This window comes from Astyanax mexicanus, chromosome 9 (genome assembly GCF_023375975.1).
Source record: "Astyanax mexicanus isolate ESR-SI-001 chromosome 9, AstMex3_surface, whole genome shotgun sequence".
Classification (NCBI taxonomy): Eukaryota; Metazoa; Chordata; class Actinopteri; order Characiformes; family Acestrorhamphidae; genus Astyanax; species Astyanax mexicanus.
The window spans coordinates 10,251,788-10,264,038 of NC_064416.1; the positions used below are offsets into that span (position 1 = coordinate 10,251,788).

The window sequence follows — 12,251 nt, forward strand, 5'->3', positions numbered from 1 at the left end:
TTTTTTATTCAATAAACTACAGACAACATTTTCCCCCCATTAAATAGTGTCATTTAGAGCATTTATTTATTTAGCTGAAATATAAAAGTCAGAGCTTTCAGACCTCAAATAATGCAAAAAAAAAAAAAAAAAAAAAAAAAAAAAAAACAAGTTCATATTCATAAAGTTTTAAGAGTTTATAAATCAATATTTGGTGGAATAATCCTGGTGGTTTTTAATCACAGTTTTCATGCATCTTGGCATCATGTTCTCCTCCACCAGTCTTACACGCTGCTTTTGGATACTTTTATGCCTGCACTCCTGGTGCAAAAATTCAAGCAGTTCAGTTTGGTTTGATGGCTTGTGATCATCCATCTTCCTCTTGATTATATTCCAGAGGTTTTTAAATTTGGTAAAATCAAAGAAACTCAGCATTTTTAAGTGGCTTCTTATTTTTCTCCAGAGCTGTATATATAATTGCATTTTACATTTCTTACATTTATTATTTTATTTACATTTAAATATCCACTATGAGAACTTGCATCTTAAAACAACGAACAACATTTTTTTGTCGATTGAGACCCCTACTAAAAATATTTGAAGACTGGTGCTTTAATAACCGAGATTGATATGATGCAAAAGCACGGACCCCCTAGACTTGCCGTATAACTCGATTTTTGGGGTGGAAACAAGTTTGGTGTAGAGAAACATCTTTCCACAAGATCCTATACAGCTCTGCCAGGAGAGCATCCCCTTTTTATGCTGGGAATAATAGACTTTTGAAAAGCAATATCCAATTCCAGCTCTCTATGGTCTAATGTATTTTTATCGGAGGGGCTGCGGCTCTATTCCCACCGCTCTGTTTGAAATTGATGTAGGACGATTACCCTTCTTCCTTTTATATTCATGATTAAAGAAGTTCTGCTGAGAGTTTATGGCTTGGGTTGCCATTTTTAGGAAGGGTTTGTGACGGTTCTGAAGAGGCATTGTTTGAGAGTGTCCTCAGAGGCAGCAGAAGACTAATCTGGAGCTGAGAATAGCCGAGCGTAGCTGCTCTCAGGGTTAAGAGTAGAGAGAGAATTCGCAGAACACTCGTCAAACTTTCATCTCCACTTCAGCTCCGAGCTCAGAGCAGATATCTGTGTGTACATATTGCAGAGTCTGAGATTTCTGTTGTTTATTGGAGAACATGGCAGGGTTATTGTTGTGTAGGGCTCTGATTCAGATTTAATACAGCATCAGTCTCTTGTTTTCTGCAGAAGTTGATATGTTTTGGCTCAGGTTGAACACAGGGTTTCTTCTACACTACAGTGACAGTTTATTTTAAGCAGTCCTTTTTTATTTTAAACAAAAAATCCTTAATATATCGATGATTGAGCACCATCACAACATTCAGTTGAACATGCAGAGACTTTTACTGAAAGATTCTTTTAAATTCTACTGTTTTTCATTTTAATCAAATTGTCCAAAGTTCCCCAAACCAGCTGTAATACACATGCTGCTGACACCAGCCTGTAACCAGGGTTTAATTAAAAAAGAACAATATTAAGGGGGCATGCTGAGTGTTAGAATTAGGGTTTAGGTTGGGGTTACAGTTAGGACTAGGGTCAGGATGATGGTCAGGATTTAATTTTGGGTTGAGATTAAGGTTAGGATTAGGGTTTGGGTTGAGGTTAATTTTAAGATTAGGGTCAGAATCATGGTTAGAATTTAATTTTGGCATTAGATTAAGGCTATGAGTAGGGTTTAGTTGAGGTTATGGTGGGTTATGAAACAGTATAGTTAAAATTCAGTATATTTGAGATTCAATAGAGTTATGATTTAAGTACAGTTGAGATTCAGTAGTCTTGAGATTTAGTAGAGTTATGATTCAGTGGTTTTATGATTTTATGATGAGATGTCAAGTAGTAGAGTTATGATTCAATAAAGTTAAGAATCAGTAGAATTATGATTCAGTAGAGTTGAGATTCAGTAGAGTTATAATTTAGTAGAGCTGAGAAATAGTACTGTTGTGATTTAAGTGCAGTTGAGATTTCGTAGTGTTGAGATTCAGTACAGTTGAGATTCAGTTAGGATTTAGTAGAGTTGAGATTCAATTAAGTATGGATTCAATAGAGTTATGATTCAATATTGTTGAGATTCAGTAGATTTGGGATTCAGTAGAGTTGGGTTTTGAGTGCACTTGAGATTTAGTAAAGTTGTGATTTAGTAGAGTTGTGTTTTGAGTACAGTTGAAATTCAGTAGAGTTGTGATTCAGTAGAGTTATGATTCAGTAGAGTTGTGATTTAGTAGAGTTGTGAAACCAGTGTTTAATTAAAAAGGACAATATTAAGGGGGCATGCTGAGGGCTAGAATTAGGGTTTAGGTTGAAGTTACGGTTAGGACTAGGGTCAGGATGATGGTCAGGATTTAATTTTGGCGTGAGATTAAGGCTAGGATTAGGGTTTAGGTTGAGGTTATGGTGGGTTATGAAACAGTATATTTAAAATTCAGTAGAGTTGAGATTCAATAGAGTTATGATTTAAGTGCAGTTGAGATTCAGTAGTCTTGAGATTTAATACAGTTGTGATTCAGTAGAGTTATGATACAGTAGAGTTATGATTCAATAGAGTTGGGATTCAGTAGAGTTAGGATTCAGTAGAGTTATGATTAAGTAGAGTTGAGATTCGGTAGAGTTATAATTTAGTAGAGCTGAGGAATAGTAGGGTTGTGATTTGAGTGCAGCTGAGATTCTATAGTATTGAAATTTAGTACAGTCAGTTGAGATTCAGTGGTGATTTAGTAGAGTTGAGATTAAGTACAGTTGTGATTCAGTAGTTCTATGATTCAATAGAGTTGTCAAGTAGTAGAGTTATGATTCAGTAGAGTTGGGATTCAGTAGAGGTATGATTCAGTAGAGTTAATAATCAGTAGAATTATGATTCAGTAGAGTTATGATTCAGTAGAGTTGGGATTCAGTATAGTTAAGATTCATTAGAATTATGATTCAGTAGAGTTATGATTCAATAGAGTTGTGATTCAGTAGAGCTGGGATTCAGTAGAGTTATAATTTAGTAGAGCTGAGGAAAAGTAGGGTTGTGATTTGAGTACAGCTGAGATTCTTTAGTGCTGAAATTGTGTACAGTTAAGATTAATTAAAGTTGAGATTCAGTAGAGTTCAATTTTGATTTAGTAGATTTTTGATTCAGTAGAGATATGATTCAGTAGAGTTGAGAATTAGTAGAATTATGATTCAGTGGAGTTGAGAATTAGTAGAATTATGATTCAGTGGAGTTGAGATTCAGTAGAATTATAATTTAGTAGAGCTGAGAAATAGTAGGGTTGTGATTTGAGTACAGTTGAGATTCCGTAGTGTTGAGATCCAGTACAATTGAGATTTCATTCAGTTGTGATTTAGTAGAGTTGAGATTCAATAGAGTATGGATTCAATAGAGTTATGAGTTGAAATTCAGATTTGGGATTCAGTAGTGTTTTGAGTACATTTGAGATTCAGTACAGTTGTGATTTAGTAGTGTTATGATTTAGAGAGGAGTTATGGTTCAGTAAAGTTGTGTTTTGAGTACAGTTGAGATTCAGTTTGAGTTTCTAAAATTGAGTCTCAGTTATACATCATACTTGTGCAGGTCACAGATGAAACACACCAGTGAGTAAATTTATAAACCATTGCTTAAACCCAAGAATTAAACCAACAACCTTGGTTTTGATTAGCTGGGGCTCTAACCACTGTGCCACCACTGTCTCTAGTGGTGCCATGTAATGTCTTAGACAGATCAAACCTCATGATCACAGGCCATAAAAACTCTGTACACATTCACCAGCACTCCCTCAAACACGCTGTAATAGTCACATTAAATATTCATTAAAACAACACTAATCTCCTCTAAACTGTAGAAGAACCTGCTGGTTTAAGTGCACGCATTGATCTGCAAAATTATCTCAGAAAAAAAGTAAATTGCTTTATATATTGTGGTGTGAGCACAATTAACTGTGAAGATTGGTCTTGTGGGAAACAGCTCAGCAAATAGTAAGCAGTTTGTGCTCTGCTTACCAAACCATCCACAAGCACCATCCTCAAATCCCCTAAAATCAAGAGCAATTATTACTGTATTAATCTTCCTCCTCACAGAAGATCTGATATAACTGTGACCAGATCAATCTCAGATCAGAGTACAGTATAAAACACATATTTGTCTTTGAAGAGAAAAAAAAATATTTTAAACATTTAAACAGATTTAAAGGAAATTGACTGATGAACTCCACTACAAAAACAACTTTTTTATTCCATTATATCAAATACCAGCTGTGAAAAAATGTTTAAATCAGTGGGTATTTCTTTTATTAGATTCTGTAGAGCTGATAAGATTAAATAGCTGAAATTGAGTGATTTAACCTTCTGTAAAGTTTAAGTTTAATAGATTCAAGATATTCAATATTATGATTGAGTAGAACTGAGAGTTGAAATATAATGTTTTTGTATTGTTGAGATTGTTGAGTATCAAACTGGGATTATATAGAGTTGAGATTCTGTATAGTTAGGATTTTTTTTTTTCAGTTGAGTTTAATGAACAAAGAGATTGAGTAGAATGGATATTTTATGAAGCTAGATTTTTCATAAAGAGTTTATATAAAGTTGACATTTAGTTTAGTTATGTTGACTGAAGTTAAAGTTTTGTAACATTGACATTTAGTAGAATCACAGATCAGAAATGATGAGATACTGAAGCACTAAGATTCTATTACATTGAGTTTCTATAATATATTGTAGAGATTCTGTAAAGTTGAGATTTTGGTTAGTTGTTGTTCAGTAGAGTTGAATAGAGAACTCAATAAAGAAGGAGTAAATATGAGCTTGGGTAGAGTTGAGTAAAGATTTCAATAAAAATGAGTAAAGATGAGATTAAGTAGAGTTGAATAGAGAACTCAATAGAGAATGAGTAAAGATGAGATTAGGTAGAGTTGATAGTTTACAAAAGCTACAATTCTATCATTACTATTCAGTAGAGTTGAGTTTTTTAAATTTCACATTTAGTTTAGTTAAGCTTCAAAAGAGATCAGAATGAATATTTGAATAAATAACTGAATAGAGAATGAGTAAAGATGAGATTATGTGCAGTTAGTATTTTATAAAGCTACAATTCTACAAGAAGTTGAGATTTTGGTTAGTTGAAATTCAATAGAGGTATATAGAGAACTGACTAGATAATGAGTAAAGATGAGATTGAGTAGAATGGATATTTTATAAAGCTACAATTCTGTAACATTCAGATTCAGTAGAGTTGAGATTCTATAAAGTTGAGATTCTGTTTAGTTGAGATTCAAAATGGATAAGGATCATTGTAGTTTTTAAGGATGATAAGGATGATTGGACATTTTTGTAACACTGACATTCAGTAGAGCTTCAGATCAGAAGTTGTGAGATACTGTAAGATTCTGTAAGATTGAGTTTCTATAATGTTAAGACTCTGTATTATTGAGATTCTGCAAAGTTGAGATATTGGTTAGTTGAAATTTAGTAGAGTTACATAGATAACTCACTATAGAATGAGTAAAGATGAGATTGAGTAGAATTGATATTTAATAAGGCTACAATTCTATTACATTACTATTCAGTAGAGTTGAGATTCTATGAAGTTGACACTTGGTTTAGTTAAGATTCAAAACAGATAAGGATGAATGGAATTACATTTTTTGTAACACTGACATTCAATAGAGTTGCAGCTCAGAAGTGGTGAGATAGTTTGGTTTGATTAGTTCATATTCAATAGAGTTAAAAAATAGAACTCAATAGAGAATGAGTAAAGATGAGATTGGGTAGAGTTGATAGTTTTCAAAAGCTACAATATGACACTGAGAATCTATAAAGTTACGTTTAGTTTAGTTAAGATTTAAAATAGAAAATTTAAGATTTTTTAGAGTTACATTTTTGTAACACTGGCATTTAGTAGAGCTGCAGATCACAAGTGGTGAGAGTCTAAAGCGCTCAAATTCTGTAAGATTGAGTTTCTATAATGTTTAGAATCTGTATTGTTAACGTTCTGTAAAGTTGAGACTTGGTTAGTTGATGTTCAATAAAGTTGAATAGAAAACTCAATAGAGAATAAGTAAAGATGAGATATTTAATAAAGCTACAATTCTGAAACATTGAGATTCAGTAGAGGGTTGAGTTGAGGTGTTTGTGTATGAGGAACCATGGGAACCTGTTAAAGGTCAGGTGGTTGGTGATGTTCTGAGCAATAATTGCTCCTGTGAATTAGCACAGCTAATGAGTAATTAGCGCTGTTCCATATTCAGCTGTAATTATAGCAATATTGCATTGATTGAAAACAAACCAAAGTAATTAATCTTTGTTACAGTGCTGTGTGTCTCACAGAACAGTCATTCTTATTTCAGCCTGTAAAATATGTTAAATATTGTGCACATATTAAATATATATATATATATATATATATATATATATATATATATATATATATATATATATATATATATATATATATATATATATTACATATCTTACACCCCATCAAGATAATTACGGTGATGGCCGTGGTGGTCTGGAACTGAGGTGTGTTCAGGTAAATTTCTGCCGTGTTGCTATCTTGGTGGTGGAAAACACAGGTGCGCCACTGACTGATTAAAACCCTTCCATTCCTATAGATGCACCCAGACATTTAACTCAACAATAAACAAAATATTCAATATTATGTAAATTTACTATGTAGAAAATCATGAAAAGAAAAAAAACACATTGAACGATAAGAGGTGTGTCCAAACTTTTGACTACTACTGTGGAGTGTGTGTGTGAGCTCATGCGTGTGTGTGTGTTTTGAGAAAGTTGTTTAGCAGCAGAGGCTGCTGGGAGTGACAGTGTAATAAGATTTTGATGTTTGAATTTGCTTGATTTGTTATGACTCGGGTATCGATTTTCCTCTGGCCGGAGAGGAAGGTGTGAACAGGGTTTAAAAAATTCACCTCTCCTGGCGAAAAGCCCTGCCTGCCTCTTCTCCAGCCCAGAGCTTTTAATCAGACCTCTTACAGCCAATCAGACGCAGCAGAGCACACATTTATATCAATGAGAAAGTGCGGCATCGCCACCTCGGCGCCCAGAGGAGTGCCTGACTGTACAGTAATATTCAGCCGGTGGTTTATAAAGGTCAGTGCACCCTGGTGGTGGCTGACTTCACATGTATCGGAGGAGGCATGTGCTAGTCTTAACATTCCTTGTGTTGTGGCATCATTAGTGATCTGGGACAAAAAAGGTAACTAGCATCTGAATAGGCGAGACAGGTGGTCTAGCTAATTTGGGGAGAAAAAAAAAGAACATTGTACTTGTTGTGCAATGCTTTACCCTTGTTGTCAAATAGTAGCACTCAGAAGAAAGTGTCAGATTGCAATGCTACATTATTTAAAAGGAGAATAAAGGTTACCAGGTTAGGGAACAATAAGAAAGCCATCAACCGTGCGCACATCGTGCAGCTTGATTTAGGGCATGTCAGAGTGTCTTTGCTATCGTAATGATGGGAAAAGTACAGCTAGTACATCTCAAAATAAGAAAACGGTATGTACTAATTCTCTTTATTAATTATGGTTGTGTTTTGGGCATAACATGAAATAAACCAAATAGCATGTCTCATGGCATTCCCTTTAAGAGCCAGGTGTGCTCTTATTTTGGTGGATTGCTATTTCATGGCTGCAGCTACCTGATTAAAAATAGAACATTATCTTAAAAAAAGGACATTATACTTGTTCTGCAATGCTTTACACTTTTTGTCAAAGAACTACAAGTTGTAAAAATAGTTGCATTGAGAAGGAAGTGTCTGATTGCAAAGCTACATTATTTAAAAAGAGGATAAAGGTTTTCAGGAACAATAAGTGATTAAAAATAGGCAAGCCATCAACCGTGCGCGCATCATGCAGCTTGGTTTAGGGCATGTCCGTGTGTCTTTGCTATCATAACAACGGGAAAAGATAGCAATAAATGTCTAACTTCTGTAATTTCAGTACTGGCACACCTGTGTTTTTCATTGCCAAGATAGCAATACACCAGAAATTTACTTAAACACACCTCAGTTCCAGACCACCATGCCCATCAGCATAGATATATATATATATTTTTTAAGCTCGTTGCTATTTAAATCATGCAGACTCAGTACGTGAAAATAGACTGTTGGTGGGGTGTAAGATAGCAATGAGCATTACAACGCAATTTGTGCAGTGTCTTTTAACTGATATGGGCGACTTATATTTATTTACTCATATTAATTGAGCTAGACATACAGAAGTAGTGTGAAATGCACGTGCATGTGTAACACAACATGCCAGACGTATAGATGACATGTAAAGAGTCGTAGAGGTTCCTAACGGTGTCGTTCTCCAGCCAAGCGCTTTTAATCAGACCTCTTTCAGCCAATCAGACACAGCAGAGCACACATTTATATCAGTGAGAATACAGATCTTGTATAAATGTCAGCGCACCCTGCTCTCCCAGGATCAGCCACCAACACAGGCCATCCTTCATATAATTATAATAATGGACTTACTGAGTGCACAGCGTTTCTGTGATCTGCTCCACCCTGACCTCCAGGGTTAGGGTCAGCAAAGCGCAGGGCGGTCAACTGTTGTAATAATCCTGGAAATAAGCTGATTATGCGTAAGCACATTTTTTGCTTTAATGAAGATTAGCTCAATTATACAGGAGTGTCCGTTCACTGAGCAGTACTCTACATTTCTGCTTTATTAAAGAACATGATACCAGAGCTCTGAGAGTTCCAGTGGTTTAAAACGCTGCCACTATGATCGGGGGATCACTGGTTTGAATCCTAGTCATGCATCTTGCCATCAGCTGTCAGAGCCCTGAGAGAGAGCACAATTGGCCTTGCTCTCTCTGTGGGTGGGTAGATAGTGGTCCTTTCCATAGGCATCACTCCTGAGGTGATGTTGATCAGCACAAGGCATCTGTGAGCTGATGTATCAGAACCGAGTCGCTGCGCTTTCCTCCAAGTGCACTGTGATGCTACTCTGCAGTGCTGCTTCAGCAACAGTTTGAAAAGAGGGAGTGATCGGCTTCACATGTATCGGAGGAGGCATGTGCTAGTCTTCACCCTGCTTGTATTGTGGCATCACTATTGATCTGGGACAAATAGCTAACTAGCATCTGAATGAGTGAGACAATTGGCCTAGCTAAATTATGTTAGAAATTAGTTAGAAACAAATCTTAAGAAAAGGACATATACTTGTTCTGCAATGCTTTACAATTGTCGTCAAAGAACTACAAGATGTAAAAAAAAAAAAATAGTTGCATTCAGAAGGAAGTGTCAGATTGCAATGCTACATTATTTAAAAGGAGAATAAAGGTTATCAGGAACAATATGTGATTCAAAATTGATTATCTGTGTACTCACAATGGCTGGATGGATGGATGGATGGATGGATGAATAGATGGATGGATGGATAGACAGATAGATAGTTTCTGACCATTGTGCCTCCACATATGGATTTGTTGGTCATCTCCACCAGGACAAAATCTGCACTCATCACTAAAGATGTCCTGCTGCCATGCTGAACCACTCCATGATAGTCTGGCACAACTACCCACCAAGTTTCAATCCTGTTGATTGATTGCTTCTAGGGGCAACAATTATTTTGTTGAAGATGAGTGTATTTCTGAGTATTTCAGACATGTTAAAGATTTCGCTCTGGAATCTCATCTCGCACCTGATTGCTGAGTTTAATCAAGTAGTTTAAAAGAGCTGATTGCATTGATTTCTTGAAAGTGGTTTTGCTGGAGTCTGGCATGAATCAGGTTGCTGTGTGATCGCTCTGTTCTTCTGACTGTCTGGGACACAAATTCTACACAAATTCTGCTTTTCTGCTAAAGTACAACCAAAAAAAATCTGGTAGATGATCACCTTTAACTTAGTCTTTGCACTATAGGGACTATAGAAATTCACATTCAGTCATTTACCACTAGGCTTGTCAGGTAGTCTTTACAAAAGATGTCTTAATATAATATAATTAAGTTAATTATTAAGTTAATTATATTAACTTAATATAATCTTATTATTGAATCATTAACAGTGGCCTTAACTGAGGCGAGTGAGACCTGCAGTTCTTTAAATGTTGTTCTTGGTTCTTTTGTGACCTTCTGGATGAGTTGTTAATGCCCTTTTGGAATAATTTTGGTCAGCTGGCCACTCCTGGGAAGGTTCACCAGTGCTCCATGTTTTATATATTTGCGAATAATAGCTCTCACTGTGGTTCACTGAAGTCCCAAAACCTTAGAAATTATTTTGTAACCTTTTCCAGACTGATAGATGACCAATGACTTAGTTTTCTCATCGCCTCTTCAAATTCTTCAGATCGGGGTATAGTGTGTTGCTTTTTGAGATTTTTTTGCTGCTTCATGTTGTCAGACAGATTCTATTTAAGTGATTTCTTGATTCTACAGGTCTGGCAGTAATCAGGTCTGGTTGTGGTTAGTAGTGAAATTGAATTCAGCTTTCCAAAAAGGGTGATTATTCACAGTTAATCACAGTCTTTAGTGTTAAATACTGATTAATATCAGTAGCTAGTATCAGGAGCAAGGTATGAGGGAGTTCCAGTGAGTAGGTGGATTAATTGGCTCTACCTAAATAAAGAAGAAAATTAATTAAACTTTCTAAAAAAGAGAAATATAACCTACATTTGACCCTTTAAACAGATTCTGGTGAGACTGTATTTATTGCGACTCTGGTAAATTTGAGGTGTTTGCAGTAATTCAAAATCAATTGATCCTATTTTGTCTCTCAGTGTTTGTATATTTAATACAAAAGGCATATTTATTATACAGTATCTCCTCCACAGCTCATCCAGCCCCAGAGTGGTTCAATAAACTAAACACAATCAGACCATCTGAATTTGTTGCTGATTTAAACATCCAAAGTTTCTTTGGGGATCTGTGTCAGACCTGCCGGTGTTCAGGAGCATGCTAATGAGAAGAAAAATACGAAACTCTCTTATTTAGCTGGTGACCTGTGCCTGGCACCCAAATTGATTCTGCTCTAAATTAAGCCATATCTAGGTTTAATGCCTTGTGCTCAGCATTTCTGTTCTAAGCAAGAAAATACACAGTATGAGCCCAAGGAATGTGTATATATATAACAGTATTTAAAGGTCTCATTCCATCGTTTTTAAATTTATTTTAAAATGTGTAGTTGTGGTCTCCAATATGAATGAATGCCATGTGAGCCATTTTTTTTGTGGAAAAAAAAGTGCTCAGCTGTTTCTGTTTAGCTCTGCTTTAGATCACTGAATTAGAGGTCTCTGAAGAAAGACAGGATTTCAGCTCTTGCTCATGAATATTTATACATGCAAATATATCACCTCTGATTGGCTAACAGCACTGCATCAGAGAACGCCTACCTGCTGCCTCCCCCCCACAGTCAATTTTACAGCTCTAAAACTCAAGGGACAAAATGTTTTCAGAGATACAGCCTCGGTTATAAAGATATAGCAAGAGTGCTCGGTAAAGTTAACCCTTAAACTTTACTTAACGTCAGACTGGAGGTGAGCGGTGAGGGAGTGAGTGCGTGTAAGTGATTAAGGGAGTGAGGGAAAGAGGGATTTATACACCAAATGTATGAGTTGCTTCGCATCTAAAAAAAAAAAAAAAATGAAAAAAGAAAGAAAAATGAAGAATGGCCAAACCCAGTGTGACAAGTAAAGTAGTCAGTAAAGTGATATTAATATTGATGGTATTATATTTTGTTTTGGACCAAATGCTACTTCATTACATTTGCCCAGGGTGAATGCCAGATGTAACACTGACGAGGAAGAAAAGTTTAAAATGATAGATGGATTTGGATTTGTACTTATTACAGCAATAATATATGAGAGGGAGTGCTATAACCTGTAATATTGTCACTGCTGTGCTGCAGTCGTAGGCACGAACCTCGAGTGTATTGTTGTGATTATACCACAGTTCAATTATCAATATTTATTGAGAGATTTTGAGTTAAAGAGGAAGAGAAAATACGATCTATTTGATTATAAAAACTCTGCGAGTGAAAAAATAGATAGATAGATAGATAGATAGATGGACAGACAGACAGACAGACAGAAAGAGAGCTTCGATTACAGTGCATTACCGGCTGATAATGTCACTCATAAACTCATAAAACGCCTCTCAGCCAATCACATTGCAGGGTCGGAACTAACTTTGGTAAAATAATGCATTTATCATGACTGGATCACACAATGTTAAGCATGCATCTTCCAATACTAATTACTAAAA

The 12,251-nt window shown here is 35.7% G+C and overlaps 1 protein-coding gene across 2 annotated transcripts in view; it reads left to right on the top strand.

Moving 5' to 3' along the window:
* The window catches only part of luzp2 (leucine zipper protein 2), a 248,338-nt gene that overhangs the window by 199,724 nt on the left and 36,363 nt on the right, over nt 1-12,251 (top strand). The window lies entirely within an intron of this gene.